General features: G+C 36.2%; 1 long non-coding RNA gene across 2 annotated transcripts; it reads left to right on the top strand.

Annotated features, from left to right (window-relative positions):
• The first annotated feature begins 1,620 nt into the window (after window positions 1–1,620).
• On the top strand, window positions 1,621–6,135 carry LOC145129168 (uncharacterized). Of its 2 annotated transcripts, none has more exons than XR_013717344.1 (5): window positions 1,621–2,148; window positions 2,324–2,797; window positions 2,886–2,941; window positions 3,030–5,254; window positions 5,639–6,135. It is a non-coding gene; the product is annotated as an uncharacterized LOC145129168 (long non-coding RNA). The 2 variants fall into 2 exon arrangements; XR_013717343.1 differs by having other exon boundaries at window positions 1,621–2,155.
• The last annotated feature ends 11,938 nt before the right edge of the window (window positions 6,136–18,073 follow it).

The raw sequence follows: 18,073 nt of genomic DNA, 5'->3' as shown, positions 1-18,073 counted from the left end.
CGGTTGATTGGACCCATAGTATGATGTTCATTGCTGTATGTGTATGGTTATGTGTGTACGAGTCTTTTGGGGGAACTCACTAAGCTTTCGAGCTTACGGTTTTCAGTTTATTGTTTCAGGTACATCAGGTGATCGTGGCAAGGCAAAGGCGTGATCGTACCGCTCCTCATATTTCATGATTTTGTGATTTGGTTCTGAGGATACTCTGATGTTTAAACTATTTTGAAAACAAGTTGTAATAACTTAATGGTTTTTGAATGAGTTAAAATGTTTTAAATTGACCTGAATTTTATGGGTGTTACAACATCCACTCATGTTTCCGCAATATGATGATTTTGGGATTGTACTCTGATAACTGTTTTATTATGAAATACTTTTGAATGTTTGAATAAAAGATAAATGGTGTTTTGGTTGAATTAAAAATGAAATTTTTACCTTATAATTTGTGGAACGTTACAATATACCATCTAATCCAATGAATTAAACTATATCATTGTGAGATGTGGTATTTGTATGAAAATTAATAGTAAAAAAACATTTTAATTGTTAACTATAATATATGTTAAATTTTATGAATATATTTTATTAAATTTTATAGACTTTAATACATTATGAGAAATTTTTAGTAGAATTAATCAAATGGTAATAAATTTAATTTATTTTGAATGTCTTAGGTACATAATAGCGTATGTTTGAATTTGTCAAATTGTCGACCTCTCAAATATATTTGTACATATTATTGTTGTTGAAAGAAAAAACTAAAGGTTTGACTTATTGTTTGCATTTGTAAATTTAAAATTGATTAATGGGTTAGGTTAGGTGTTAGGTGTGTAAGTCTAGTGTCGTTGTTGACTTGTTTGAAGTTTAAGATAATAATAATAATAATAATAATAATAATAATAATAATAATAATAATAATAATATTATTGAAAACTTTATATATATATATATATATATATATATATATATATATATATATATATATATATATATATCGTTATTAAATATTAAAATATCGATCTAATTTTTAAATATTATATTTTTCTTTTATAAACTTTTAAAATACTTTTAAAATATTAAATTTATAAAGATCTTTACTTTTAATATTTTTAAATATTTTATAATCTTTTTAAAATCTTTATTTTTATTAGTTGACTATTATATCTCTCTTATATATTGACTATTAAATATATTTGTCAATTATTTTAAATTTCTACCAATCCATTCTCGGGATATAATTTTATCATGTCTTTTTGCTTACTTTGTCGACCAACAATTACTATAGGAAGAATTTTGTTATCAACTTATAGAATCAAACCCAAATAAGTTGAGGTTGGTTTCTTACGTTGATGATAGTCTTTATCAAATCCCAAAAACCCAACCAATTATAATCGGATAAAAAAATTATTTAGGCCAAGCATACTCTGAACAATATATATATATATATATATATATATATATATATATATATATAAATATAAATCTGATTGAGCTTATGAATAGTAATTTTTATTTCTTTCAGACTTTTGCTACAAAACTTTTCAATGTTTGTCACTTTTATTCATTTGTAGAGATTATTATACCCTGTAAGCCTTCATCTATCTTGCACCTAAACTTAGACCACTAACGTGGCATGGCATGATACTGTGGTTCCAGATTTATTTTGATGCATCGCTTAATTTCACCGCCGCTATCACCCAATCATTTTCTTTTCAAGACAGTGCCCTCCACCGACTCAAATCTCTTTGTAGGTAAATCGGTCATCGTCAAATCTCTTTCTAGGTATGTCTATTCGAATCGGTTCTCAAGGTGTGTTCATCAATACATCAACCGTCTTTCCTCTACGCATCTGTTTATCTGATCACTCACTTCCACCATGAACCGGTCGATGACACTAAAGAAGGTGGACGGAGAATCTACGACCAACGATGAGGGTCTTCGCCTTGCATCTTAAGTTGGTTTCTACCACCTTCATGGAAAGCGTCTTCTGAATACTTCTTTTTTATCTTTGATTAGTTTCAATCAATTTTTTCCACAACATCTATGCATCCATCGATTTCTTTCACCAGACAAACACCTAAATTTCCTCATTATCACATTCATCTCCTTCAATCGGAGACACCATCGACGACATCCTACGAACAACAGGTCAGAGGTAACGTTACTTTCTGTATTTTTTATGATGAATTTTGGTTTCTATATGGTATTTTTTTTTCCGATTTACCTTCTTTGGAGTAGTTGCTTTCACTTTCTTTCCTACTATGTTTCAATTTCAAATCGGAAATCTTCTTTAATATGTTTTGGACGTGTTGGATTTCGTCAGAAAAATGATTCTTGAAGATAAATTGCAATCGTTGCTTCTCCTCCAGTCTCTTTCCACCTATTTGCTTCTCCTCCTCCGATCGATTTAATCCAACATCTTCCAAACTTGCTGAATAATCGTGGCTTGGCTCTCATATTTTCTGAATCTGACATCAACATTGTATGTTTGTTCGGTTGTGCATCTTCATGAACTGGCAGTTCGACTTCTAAAGGTCTAAATGTGGACTCAATCTCTGTTATGCATCTATCTCCATGATTTTCGGTTAGTTCTTGCATTCTCTACCTCACGATTTTGGTTAGGGCTTACATACAGACCGACCGCCACAGTCGCTTTCGATCTACACACATACACCTCCTTTTTGCATTTTTTTCAAAAACTTCGCTCTAAAAATTACTAACCTAACCCAGCTTTACGAGAGCTCTTCATTCTTTCTCTCCCAATTTCTCTTCATCCACCACAAACTCTGGCGACAAGGTAAGTTTTGGGGTTTGATTTTGATTTTTCAATATTTTTATTTCTAATTTCTCAGGTTTCATTGTATTTTTTTTTTCTGATTTCATAGCTTTGATTGTGTTATGTTCTGACTGCCAACAAGAATGCGATCATTTTAACATATAGGTAAATAAACTACTATATTCATTAATCGATCAAATGTTTACACTAATGCTTACCAATTAGCAATTTCATTGGTTGTTTTCACTTGTAGATGGTAACCTGGCATAATGCGGTTTCATCAGGTATGAATAGTTCAAGCACTAACCCATATTATGCTACTTGATATATAGTTGCATATACATCTAAATTTTTATGAAGGAAAGAAGGGGCTTCCTAGATTTTACGAAACATTTGTGATGGTGAAGGCTAGATGTGCATGTATAAAGGCAATGAGTTTAAATTGTTTCTGATGATGTCTCTTTTACCTTCTATACAAACAAATTTATTTTATTTACGTGGGTTAATAGTTCTTTGTTTTTCTTTTTGCTGAAGTTGATCTATTCATAATAATTCCAATTTTTTAGCACAAATCAAATCATGGTTCCTTTTTTTCAATTTTCTAGCTGTCAATCTTTGATGTGTTAAGCTGTAATGATTTTCAGAAAGTGATGTGGTTGGAAGAAGAAACAAATACATATTTTCTTTTAAACAGAAAGGTAGGTCGATGGCTGTTGCAAGAGAGAAGTAAAAATGGGTCAAACCCTGGTGCATTTCTGAATCATGAGGAACCTTTCTCTAATGATGAACCAATAAGCAACAATGATAAAAACCATAGATTCCATCGTGATCACCCTGAATCTCAAATTATCAAAAACGTCAAATCAGGGGTTCTTACTCGTAGCAGGGCCACCAACAATTTATGCATGTTCGTTAATTTTGTGTCAATGATTGAACCCAAGAAGGTGGATAAAGCTTTAAAAGATGTTGATTGGATCAAGGCAATGCAAGATGAGCTGAATGAGTTTGAATGACACAATGTTTGGATGTTGGTTCCACGTCCTCAAGGGAAAACTGTCATTGGTTCTCTCTGGATTTTCAGAAATAAGATGGATGAAGATGAGGTTGTCACAAGAAACAAGGCATGCCTAGTTGATCAAGGTTTTTGTCAATTGGAAGGCTTGGACTATGATGAGACATTTTCCCCTATAGGAAGACTTGAGGCAATAAGATTGTTTCTTACATATGCATCTTTCATGAACTTTAAAGTCTATCAAAAGGATGTCAAGACCTCCTTTCGGCACGGGGATCTCCAAGAAGAATTTAATCTGAAACAACCACCAGGCTTTGAAAGTGAAGAATTTCCAGATCATTTGTATCGTCTAGACAAAGCTGTATATGGTCTCAAACAGACTCCCAAGGTTTGGTATGACATGTTGACTAACTATCTCCTGGAGAATGGATACAAGCGTGGGGCTATTGATAACACTCTGTTCATCAAGTAGTCAGGGTCACATCTTATTCTTTCTCAAGTGTATGTAGACGATATCATTTTTGGATCTACGGATGAGACTCCTAGCACTGAATTTGCTGAAGTCATGGATAATAATTTTGAAATTAGCATGATGGGTGAACTAACTTTTTTTTAGGTCTGTAGGTTAAGAAACTCACTGATGGGATCTTTATTTGTCAAGCCAAGTACATCTCTGATCTACTAAAGAAGTTTGGTTTCACTAATAGCAAACCAGTGAAGACCCCAATGTCACCATCTGTGACGATAACCGTTGATCCTACTGGAACTGATGTTAATCAAACAATGTATAGAGGAATGATAGGCTCTCTGCTATATCTCACTGCCATTCGTCCAAAAATCATGTTCGCCACCATGTTGTGTGCTCGCTATCAAGAAAATCCCAAAGAATCACATATTCATGTTATAAATAGAATATTTTGTTATCTGAAGCATACACCTAATCTTGGGTTATGGTATCCACATGATTCAGAGTTCAAGCTTGTTTTTTACACTGACTCTGATCATGGTGGATGTGGTATCGATCGAAAGAGTACTTCAGGAGGAGCTTAATTGCTGGGAAATAGACTTGTAAGCTGGTCAAGCAAGAAGCATATGTCATTGGATTGCTCTACCGCTGAAGCAGAATATGTTGCCGTTGGAAGGTGTTGACTCAGATTATTTAGAGTCAGAATCAGCTTCAAGATTATGGATTCTCATTCACCAAGACTCATATCTGCTGTGACAACACCGATGCAACTTTAATGATACAACATATTCTGAAGCAGGATATGTTGCCGTTGGAAGGTTTTGACTCAGATTATTTAGTTTCAGAATCAGCTTCAAGATTATGGATTCTCATTCACCAAGACTCATATCTGCTGTGACAATACCGATGCAACTTTAATGATACAAAATCCGGTTTAGCATTTTGAAGACTAAACACATTGAAATCCGTCATCATTGCATCTGTGATATAGTTCAGAAAGGTAAAGTTAAATTGCTTTACATTCCAACCACTGATTAATTGGCATATATCTTTACCAAGGCACTGGATGAGAAGACGCTGAACAAGTTGATCGCTGAACTTGGCATGCTTTTATTGACATAAACTCCATTCTCTTGATTGCAAAATACTTTTTGTGTTTTCAGCATCATTTCTCTCTTATTTCTAGTACCAATGAATTGAAATTATGAAACTTTTGACAATCCTGTCCCTAGAAGCATGTTGATGTATGTGACAAAATCTCTCTAAGTATCTTGATATTTGCATATGTAGCCATATATTTAGTATAGATTTTTATCAATTATTAGCTAATTATTTGCATATTATGGACAAAAGGTATTTAATAATGTTTGAATTATATTTTCAGTCCAGAAGCCGTGCTCGGAAGCAAAAGGAAGCAGGAGTCATGAACGAAAGCTCGGGAATGGAAGAAAGAAGAAAAAGGCTTAAATCTGAAGCTACTCGGCGAGTAGGGTCGTCTACTCGACGAGTAGACACGAAGGTTCGCGAAGAAATACGAGAAGTCCTTGCCGCATACGGATTCAACAAATGGACTCGTCGAGTCAGTTATCTACTCGACGAGTAGCCCCTGTTTTGAGAAAATTATAAATAGACTTCACAAACCCGAATTGAGGACTCTCTGGCTTTTTGGAGAACTTACTTGGCGACTAAGGAACTTGCTGGAGATCAGAAGAACGTGTGAAGAACCCTAATCCTTCATTCTTAAGAGATTAAGGCACTTTAGGTTTAATTTTCCACTTACTTTTGAATTGAATTATGTTAGGATTATTTGAATTTGTTTTTAAGCTTTCATACACTGAAATCATGAACTAATTTCGTTAGTTTCTGTTTGGGGAAGACAAATTTGCTCCTATGGTTTAATTTACTCTTTTGATTAATTGTTAGTTGGTGATATTGTTAAATTAAGCTTGTTAAAGACCCTTATGCATTAACTACAACTATTTTCTGTTAATTGCTAAGTGATTAAGCTGCATGAACATCTCTTAATTGCTTATCTCATATAAATTATGTGAACACAATACTATATGCCTAGGAATAATGAACATGAAACTAGGATTAACTAGAGAATGGGTAAATTAATGTGTGAGCTTGTATGATACACCATCAACAAGAGGTTAATTGAATCACCAAACTTAATTAGCTAGCTACAAGTCTTATTTAACCCGAATAATCAACCTAGGAAATCTATTAGTTTAATCAACTGTCCATTGTTTGAATTAGTATGTTTTCTAAGGATTAGTAATAGCGAATGCGAATCTAATCACTAGAGTCGGTAACCAATAACAATTAATCTATTATATTATCATAAAAATTAACCATAGGAGTAAATGAGTTGAACCTAAACAGAAACCCTTTTTGATCATTGAATTTAGTTTGTTTTTACGTGTTTTCAGCTTTTAATTGAGTAGTTAAGTTTTAGTTAAGTTTCTAGTCTTGTAAAACTAGAGAAACCCCTATTTTCTATTACTTGTTTTTAGTTAATTCTAGTTTTTAGTTTTAATTTTCCGTTCCCTGAGTTCGATACCCTATTTATTTAACTACACCACAATTGACAGGTCCACTGCCTTTGTGTGCCAATTTTATAATTAAAAGTAGGATTAAAACCAGTTGAATCTACACACATCATATCTCATCAGTAAGACCATCCGTTGAGATGTCATTGAGTCACCCACTCACCCTGATTCTTATGCACTGACATGTCCTTCATTGTGAGATTACCTAGTCCTTATAAAAAAAATTATTAGAAGGCTTGGGTGTCTATTTTATGATTGATCACTCATCCATACTATGTCCCTAGAAGCATGCTTTCCATATGCATTAAGTCTCATGTTCTGCTGAAACATCGAACATTACCTAGTGGCTTACCCTTATTGCATTGTCATCAGCGTAAGATATACTTTTCAGGTCCTTAACTGACAAAGGGTTACTCCAAGTCTTATAAAATAGAGCTTGAGGATTCACTATATAATACCATACCCTGATGAAAGTTTGAAACTGTGTGTCGATGGTTAGAATATGTACCGTAGTCTATCACATACACCAACCCCTTCTCATAATATTTTTCTTCTTAAAAGTTTTATGATTCATCGTAAGATGCCAGACGTTGTTGAGAACTTGAAAAATCTACGTTGATGGGTATATCATGTTCCAGGGCATATTACACACACCTACCCACTCTTTCCATTTTCTTCTAATAAAAGAAGTTAACGATTCAGCGTATAAAACCATAAGTTGATGACATTTTGCAATACTATGTCAATGATTTATAGTATCACAACATAGTATCAAGAGACATCACCAACCCATCCATCATTTTGCCACAACTCGTGATACGCTGATACCTTGTACTACAACATGTGATACGTTGTTTTTAAATGGTAACTCTTCAACTTTAACTTTCAAACGAGGATAAGAATGTCACTCGTTACCTTGGGATTCGAGAATTTTACGGCACCGTCTCTACTGCAATGATTACGTGAAAAGTGGGGGGATTTTTGAATATAAATATGAGTTTTCTTTCTCCTAGGTCATTCTATTTCCCTTTTTAAGCAAATTCTCTCGAAATCCCACTCTGATCATTTCCATCTTCTTCAAAGGTTTGCTATACTCAAATTTCTTCTCAGACTTCATCAATGGCTTCAGTTCTATTCGCTTTCATTCCTACTGTTGATGTTCAAAAGGCACCAAATACCCCTGAAACCCCCATCATGATTCAAGCTAACAATGTCGCTTTTACAGATGTCATTCCACCACAACACCAAAAATCAGGCATTAAAAAGTTCGTTGAATACTTAAAAAGTTGCCCTCTTCGCTATGCCCTCAGTGATGTTCCAAAACTTTTCTTCCCAAAACAAGTAAGTGAGTTTTACTACTCATGTATATTTGACGCAGATGCTCAAACCATCTCCAGAACTATTGGAGATGGTCACTCAAGGGTTGACATATCTCATGAACTCGTTCGTCAAGTTCTTCGTCTCCCACGCCTGGCTGTTTATGAAGAGTCTCCTACTGAAGCCAGATGCATGTCAATTCTCTCTAGAACTTAGTATGATCTTTTTGTTCATGGAAACAAGGCCCTGTTAAATATGTTCTACGCCAGTGTCTTAATGATGGCTGGAAATATATGACAGGGGTTATTGGGAAATGTCTCGGGCACAAAATTGGCAGCTTGGACCAGTTAAATCTAATCGAGTTACGAATTCTATATGCCATTGTCCGACACAAGGATTTGGACTTTGCTCAGTTATTCTTTGATCATCTTGTTGAGTGTATCAGTGGCAATAATCGACCAACATATTTGTCATACCCTCGATGGATTGCTCTTCTTTTCGCTCACGCTGGGATGGGGTACGACATCAATCACAAGGCATCTATTCTAACTCCAACTTTATCCTCTAAAATTATCAAAGTTGGTTCTACAGAAGGAGACATTCACTTGTTTCAGCGAATGCTTCTCTGGATAGAACATCCTTATACTATTGACGATGAAGATGAAGATGAATAATCCAACAATTCCTCCAGCGAAAATGAAGATGAAGATAAAGAAAACAAATCCTCTAGCGACTCAAGTTCCACTTCTCCTTACAACAGTACGAATACTGAGTTGGTTCATGTGCCTGATTAAGAAACAGAGTTTGCTGCTCCTTCACCTATTCAATTTGAATTGGGTGAAAATGATGATGAAGATGAAGGCTCTTTATCAGACTCTCTTATACTAACCATGGTCTCTACCCCAAGACAAAATACTCACATTCGCTTTCCCTCCTATTCTCTATATCCCTCTCTTTCACCTGAACAAATCATGCAGCGTGGATCAACCCCTCCACAAGTTGGTTCATCTATTTCGCTAATAATTCCTATCTCACAGCGTGTGTCAACTCATCCTCACACTGATACAATTATTCCCATTCACACTAGTGCCACTCCTACACTGTCATCCCCACTTCATGTTAGTACTACTTTCCCCCAATCTTCACTTCTTCAAGTTGTTGCTACTTTTCAGGGGGAGTGATGTGTGTTTTTATGTGTATATTTTAATTGCTCAAGTTTTAAATTTATAAAACTGATTTTATCCCAACCAAACTAATAAACACACTAGGCAGTGAACCTAATCGTGCAATAGTGTAGTTGTGGTAAGACCAGGTGTCGAACACAAGGGGAACGGTGATGAATTAATTTGGAATTCTTGATTATAGATTACACAAAACACAAAAAAGCAATAAGAAGGGTTTTATTAAATTAAAACTCAAATAACAATGTAACATCAAATATCGATAAACTGACTGGAAGACAAATCTCTTTAGGTACTTTGGTTTAGACTAATTACATCTCAAAATAATGGTTAACTACTGATACAATGGTTATTTATTCATTATTCACATATTCCTAATATGACTAGCATCATGGTCAGACTACTAATCCTTTGATTTTAACACAACTATTAATTCATTGATCAAGTGAATAAACAATCATGCAAATCAGTATTTAAATCGTATTAAGCAAGATTTGATCTTATTTAACCCTAATCGTGATAGGAGTTAAATCATGCATAGAATGGTCATCTACTCATGTACACACATTAAAGTTCACCACTTTATTTCCTAACCCTAGGTTTTGGTCCAACACTAGTCATAAATACCAATGGTCATGGACAACTATGATTCAAATTAACACAGTAAAAATGGTCATCTCAACTTTATTAATTCAACAATAGGGAATAAAGTAACAATATTTAACACATATGGATCTTGAAATAAAAGTTGAAAAAATAAATTAAATAAGAATAAACAATCCAAATAGCAATTAAACCATAAAATCAAAGATTCGTTCAATCATAAACACAAAGCAAAGGTTTTAACACCCAAATAAGAAAGTAGCACATAATGGAATCACATTTGAATGCTAATAATGGTTAGAACAACAAACCACATGATCTCTGATATGAATCTGCTCTCTAATCCCTCAGATCTTCGCTCATGTCAGCTTAACGGCCTTCCGGCTGCCTTCTAGACTCTCAAAATGGCAGTAGGAAGGTTACGTGTCGACCAAGGATCAATGAAATTTGATTTCCTCCCTTAATTTGGCCGAAAATCGCAATTTATAGGTTTTGGAACCGACTTACATACGTTGGGCGTAAGTAGGTTTACGCGGGGCGTACTAAGAAAGAAGTCGTGATCTGGATCCGGACACCTAACCCAATACACTGGGTGTACTCTTTGAACTCAGCGTACACTAAGCGTACCCCCATTACGTTGGGCGTAATGGGCCTCTTCAGCCTCTCTTCCACTTTTTGCAATCCAATTCCAATTTCTGTCTTTTTCCCATCGTTTCCGCTCTAGCAACAATTTATACCTGTAAAATATATATTTAAACATTATAAGTACCTCTTAGTTCTAAATAGCATAAAAACTTAGTATAAAATAATAAGAAAACACCATATATATATATATATAATAGACGTTATCAAACTACCCCACACTAGTTTTTTGTTTGCCCCGAAGCAAACTGATTTTTAACTTACCAATATCGCATAAAACAATCCATTTTAAACCAACCATTATCCCAAAACCGAAATGCATGTATTTGTGTCTATAGTTCCTAAAAACTTCCTATTCCTGAATACTCACAATCCTTATTAACCGTCACCCCTTAGTTTATATGACACTCATTTTTGCAACCCTCTGGATCCATCCTCAGAAATCTTTCTGAACCTCAAGGTATTTATGGTTAAGCTTCTCAAGCAAACATATAATCTAGAAAGAATTACAACTTTGATACCACAATGGAGCTCTTTGAATTCATCACTTCTTTGATATTTACTCTTTGATTTCTTCGAATTCAACACCTTTTTGTTTGATTTTTGGCATCTTCAATTTTTTTTTATTCTTCAGAGTTTTTGATCTTTCGATCTTCATATTTGATAGCTCCAAAATTCTTTCAACTTTTGCAATTTTTTTTATATCTCACTTTTTTCGCTTAAATCCTACATGCTTAAGCAAGGGAGCTTAACCTCAACATTTATTGGTTAGATACATTAGTCTAAGTGCAATGACTACATAAGCTCTCCTGGATTGATTTCAGGTACACGATGCAAAACTTAATACATCGTACAAACTACCAGATTATCTTTCATATCTCATGACTTTTCACTAAGAATGGGAAGCCACAAATACACTATAACATATATTGGCTCAGGTAAACATTTGGGCTCGCATCAGATCATCCCATACAATACTAGCATTAAGATTTTTTTTAATTATCACTAGATTTAATAATAAACCATTTTTCAAGTTTATAATTTTTAAATTTTCCTAATCTAGCAATTTTTAATTTTCCAATTTAAACTTAATTTCCTTTTTCGACCCCCTACCTCACACTGATTTCATACAATGCCCTCATTGTATGCATAAAACTATTTAAACACATAAAAGCAGTAAAAATGGAGAAAAAGGAACAGAATCCCTTGGGGTAGAAGTGGCGAGATCGAATGGGGCTGCTAAAAGTTGCTCCAAAAATTTGTTGGAAGACTAGAAACTGGAATTGCTGCTTCTGAATGTGTCGGAACATAAAACCAAGAACGCCGACTTCTGAAATGTGGTGAAAAGGATTGCAAACTAATGCAATGTATAGTGATCACGACGTGGGAAAGTTTCAACCACGTCGTGTCGTCGAATGAGGAAAAATCTGAATTGTGAATAATAGCATGGCCACGACGTGGTAAGTGTTGACCACGTCGTGGTGTCTAGAATGGCAGCCTCTTTCTTGCGATGAAAAACTCCCCCACGATCTAGGAAAGTGTCAACCATGTCTGTGGCAGCCGGGATGATACTTCTGCTTCGCGTCGAAATAAAACTCCATGGCGTGTGAACAACTCTTCCATGTCATAGGAATCAATGTATAGTTAGAAATGCCACTCTTCGAAAAAATAATCCCTCAAGAAATCGATGTGCACCCCACACTTATTGAAAGCCGTGGCTCTTGATTGTCAACTTCAAACTCTCACACGACTTTTTCTCTTGTGATAAAACAACAGTCGGTCCTAGCGACTGAACTTACTGCCAGCTTTCTAAGGGCGAAAATTCTGCAAACTATGCCACATTCTATAAGTAATGGAGCGAATCATTTTGTCTCTTGCGGCTGATGGTATATACACTCCTCCTGTAATCTCAACCCAAAATGCATTCTCGTTGTAGTCAGCAGGCCGTCCCAGAACATAATCAGTAAGGAATGTCAGGAAGTGGACACTCCTTGTCTCATCCAAAGTATAAATCCCCACTCTCACGACAAGCTCAATCGCACTGCACTCCCTACTCACTCCACCAAGTCGAAAGGAAAAGGTTGTCCTGTCATCAGGGGTCTTTCTAGGATCAAAAGAAACCGTAGAATAAAACTCCAGCAAAAATTCCTGGTAAACAGGGTCTTGTATCCTGAATAATCTGTCCCAACCTTGGCATACAAACAAAGGCACTCCACTCGCGTCCAAGTGGGTGTATTGCAAAAAATTCTGGATTAGTTCATCAAGTCTAGTGTGGGTTGCCAATCTCCAATCTAGTGATGGCACGATATCTATTTCTTTGGTGAGCAGTAAACTGAGTTTTTCTTGATATCTAGCACGAGTTCCTTCGTTCAAATATTGTGGGAGTTGCAAAAAGCGGTGATCGTTTATTTCCTTGGGAGGCTGGTTTCTTCTTTGATTTCCTCTAGCCATGACCTGCAAAAATTAAGCACAAAACAACCACCACCAAAAAACAACATTAAATAGATTAAAACAAAAAAAAATCGAGCTGGGCGATGGCTGTACGTTGGGCGTACGTCTTGCATACACTGGGCGTATGCTCGCAGTACGTGGTCTATGATGTTCTAGTCGAAGTCCAAGCCAAAAGCGGTCCCAAGGTTTAGTTTTAAGGGTCTTAATCGGTCCATTTAAGTATTATCTAGCATCAATTCATGAAAAACCGAACCCAAATAAAAAATGGTATTAACCCTAGATTTCTAATTTCGCACAATGCAACAAATTCGTAAAATTAAGCACAAATTTAAGTAAAAGGGTTACCAAGAATCATACCTTAGTGTCGAATTTAGCAAAATTCATAATTATTCATTCAAGGGTAGTCGCTAAAATTCATAAGTTTATTTTGTATAAACCTCTGTTGTGAATTGATTTCAAAACACTATAAAAGTCGGAACATGATACACTCGGAAACTAAGATAACTTAGTTTAAATAACACTCGACTTATAGCGACTACTAAGGGCTTACCACCGTCTCACCTTCAAAAACTGTATGGTAGAAAGATGCCTTTTCGTAGACCTATAAGGTGCGATCATACCAGCACTAATGCACCAGATCCCATCAGAACTCCCCAGTAAAGCGTACTTGGGGGAGGGTAGTACTAGGATAGGCAAACCTAACACTCGTACAATACCTATTTCTACCCACTACCATACATACATCTCAAGCAGGATTGGCAGAAACACTGAGAATGGTTCAGCAAAACGCGAAGTTTATATTTGGGTATATAAATTGTAAGAAACACAACTAGCAATGACCATCGTTAATCACGAGATCGGTTCTCGCCATACAACAGGATCATGTCTTCACAAGGAGGTAACCAACCACCCGACGAGACACCAATCCTGCAGATAGACCCTGCTACTTTTCAGGCTGCAGTCACAGCCGCCGTGACAGCCGTCATGGCACAACTTAACACAAACAGCACAAGCGGACTCGGAAACTGTGCCGACGATGCTAATTACAGTAGCAACTAAGGGCGCCAACTAGTGTCTACTGATAAGGACGCCTCAGACCACAAACCTAATATCAAGAAACGAAAGTTCTGGAAAAAAAAGGAGCGCAAATTATATCAAAGACTTGCAAAGAGACAACAGTCTGTGGCTGCCCCTGCAGTCACAACAACAATCACAACAGCAATCACAACAACAGTCACAACATCTGCCACTCCGGTACCAACCACTCGATATGCTGGAAACCGCCCAAAATGCAACAAGTGCAACTTCCATCATTATGGAGCCTGCCGAGAGTTGCATTGTAAGAACTGCAACAGGAAGGGGTACACTACCCGTTTCTATAGAACTTCGGACCGACACATCGTTTCGACCACCAATGGCATTGTGAGCCCAGTATGACATCTATGCGGTGAAACGGGGCACTTCAAGAGGGACTGCCCTATAACAAAGAACTCTGGCGGGGATGGACGAATACCGATGATCACCGCAGGAGAGACTGACCCGGAACCCCTACGAACAGCATTACGTTTTCTCAATGAGAAATTTTAAAAGCATAAATTTTTACTAAAAACGGGTACCAATTAAAAAGTAATTTCATATTACTCACTCGTCCGAACAAATCACGTTATTCATATAATAACTAAGGATCCTTGCAGGTGAGATATGATGGCTTAGTACGTACATCAGGGTTATTTATAGCTAAGATTTTGCAGGCTTAGAGTGAGTGATTCCGCCTTATTTCCTGTTCCTTGTCTGGTTGTGGATTTAGGGCGGAGTCACTCAGTCGACGACCTTATCAATCTCAATTATACGTGACTTGTATACACCCAGTGATCATAGAGGGACCTGATAGGGATCATAACATGAAGTATCATCACTGGCTATCAGAACACTCCTACTGTTAGTACTCGCTTAGTGCGGTACGAATTGTTCGCAGTGGTAATAACAATGATAAAACTGAAGGCACTAGAAAGGATACACAGAAGGAACCCTCGAGTACACACATAATGCACGGCCACGTACACATAGGATGCACTATTGCTTTAATAAACACTTCTTCCTAATCGACTCAACACCCGTTACGATAAGAAGTTCTGACGTCACCATTTGACATGGATCGGCTTGGTCCTCACATACCGACTACATGTGTTACGAAAAGACCCTTCGCCTTAACCGCCCGACTAACGAAACCCTTGTCACTCATAACGACAAACCCGAAACGGACCTCATAAATCTTCTCTCGTTTCGAGACCCCGAAGTGCTCATGCAAGGATTACTTTATCTTCCGAAACTTCCTCAAAGTATTTCCAGCAGACCTTTCGGGAATATCACTCGTACAGCAGGTCAAGTTCAAGCGCAGAGGCTAGAGAAAATTACGGTTAACCTATCACTACTAAGTGTATATGCGAGGTTGATATATAATTAAGATTCTACGGACTTAGGATGTGTGTTTCCGCCCTATCTCCTGTTCCTTGTCTGGTTGTGGACCTGAGGCAGATTCGCACACCCGACCGTCTTATTAATCTTAATTATATCTGACTAGTATACACGGGGTGATGATAGATGGACCAGGTATGAGTCTTACCATGAACTTCAGGACAAGAGCTGCCCAGGATTACGAGTAAACATTCTACCATTCGGACGAACCTAGATAAGAGAACCGAACCCATACTCTCCTTACCAATCTAGACAAGCAGACGTAATAGTGAAGATCCGCTGGAGCACCAACGAGGATCAGAATACACTTGAGAACGAGCATATCATATGGAACAGAAGCACCCATCCTCTTCCTCTGTTCATAAGTAACCACTCAGAACTCGAATTTCGGGACGAAATTCCCTCTAACGGGGGGATGATGTCACAATTCAAAATTTTTAGATCCAGCAAAGCCTAAACCCTAACCTAGTACAAGCGAAACCACAGTGCAATCCTTGTTGCATTTTATCATCTATAACCTAAAGGTTTGTTTAAGAAGTTAACAAAGAGGTGTGAATTGAAAACTTCATCTAAACTAGGGTGTTATAAATGAAATTAGGGTGAAAGACTAAGGGGTTAAAACATAAATAACCCCCATTAATTGAGTTTTCACCAAGAATCAGTGCATTAAAGGCTAGAATTAAATCCAAATGGAGTTTACGGCCAAGAATTCATGAAGGAAAGAGTGTTCACGGTCCAAACTTATGTAATCAAGGGTGTTTACGGCCTAATCAAAGTGAAAACAATTAGTTCACGGTCAAGCTTGACCGAGAACACCCTCTTTTTGGGCTGAAACCCAAATTAAGCCCATTAATCAACCGTAAACACCTTAGGCCCAATGTCAATTCAACCGTAAACATCCCCTATATATGTGTTTACACCTAAATCAATTCATTTCACTCATTTCCAACCGTTAACAACTCCAAAATTCCCTCAATCTTCAACCGTGAACAGTTCCTTTTTCTCTCAATCTTCAAGTGTTTACGGTCCCATTCCTTCAAATCTTCAGAATTTTCTTCAAGAACATTCATATTCATCTTCAAATCTTCATATGGCCTTCAAATCTTCATAAATCCATATGATCCAACCGCGAACTCCAAAGCCTCCAACCGTAAACCCATTTTCAACCGTAAACTCCAATTTCAACATTTCCTATTGATTTCCAAATTAATTGTAAGTCTTCCCTATAATTAAATTATTATTTAATACGGTATTTAAATTATTATTATTATTAATTTAATTACGACGACGAATACAATTATTTTAGGGTAACGTCATTAGCATGTACGCTTACCCGGGGATCGTCTCTACAGCACGCTACTTCCAGTTAACACACTTTTAAGGTGAGTTCATACCCCTACGTTTTCAATATTTTTGAATGTTTTTAGGGGGGGGGGGAATACAAGTACAACACAATTAAATTTGTGTAAACATTCAAATGATTTCAAACGTCTTCAACGATTTCAACGGTTACAAACAATTTCAAATGACGATAAACTATTTTAAACAGTTGCAACCATCATTCTTACAATAACATACTTTTATATATAAATATTGTTATTTATATAAAAACGAGTTCAATATTTTAATCCTTTGTAATATGCTGAGCAAAGGAAAACGTTTTAGAATAATCACATTTCCAATGGATCATTTTTATAAACTATAATAGGTATAGTTTATGGAACAAATACATTATCAATGCACGAAACATAGATACAATGAGAATAAACATATAAACTATAATAGGTATAGTTTATGGAACAATTACATTATCAATGCACGAAACATAGATACAATGCGAATAAACATATAAACTATAATAGGTATAGTTTATGGATCATGTAAACAAATAGTCGTTTAAATTCAAAGGATTCATTTTATTCTACACTTACTCGTCGGTATAGAATTTTATGAGTGAACATTTTTTGCGTACTTATCTAAGTACTAACAAAAGTCCTGAGATTATAACCAGAGTCTCCTGGAGGGAGAACGTGAGTTTGTGTATAGATCTATACGGGACCGACAATCCCGCACCCTGACTCTTAGCTACAGTCACCGGGGTGACAAAGTCATCTCGATTCCGACGCCTGAAGAACGTCGTTCAGGCAATTCAATGGTCAAGTATGGTTATAACAACTCATAAATTTGGTACTAGATAAAACGATTAATGTATGAATGGTAAACAACTTCACTTAGTTTTATTATAAATAAAACTACAACAATGTAATAAACTAAAACAAGGTATTTTTACAAACAACTGGTGTTACCAGGGAATTACAAATAACAGAGTCTTTATCCATATACATGTGCATCATACTATTTTGAGATACAAAAAAACACCTTTGCAGAAATTATAGGATTTTCTTAAGGAACACTTTCAACAAATTTCAAAGGAGTAATACAGTTAACTCTGTAAGGACCTAGTGAATACGTCAGGGTTATAAACATGAGGATCCGACAGCCAGTGGGATGTGTGGCCTCCGCCTCATTTCCTGTTCGTTGTTTGGTTGTGGGCTTGGGGTAGAACCACACAATCGATTGTTTGTTCGATCTAGATTG

This window comes from Lactuca virosa, chromosome 8 (genome assembly GCF_052849685.1).
Source record: "Lactuca virosa cultivar CGN04683 chromosome 8, Lactuca_virosa_CGN04683_v6, whole genome shotgun sequence".
Classification (NCBI taxonomy): Eukaryota; Viridiplantae; Streptophyta; class Magnoliopsida; order Asterales; family Asteraceae; genus Lactuca; species Lactuca virosa.
This window is presented reverse-complemented; position numbering and strand designations above follow the sequence as displayed.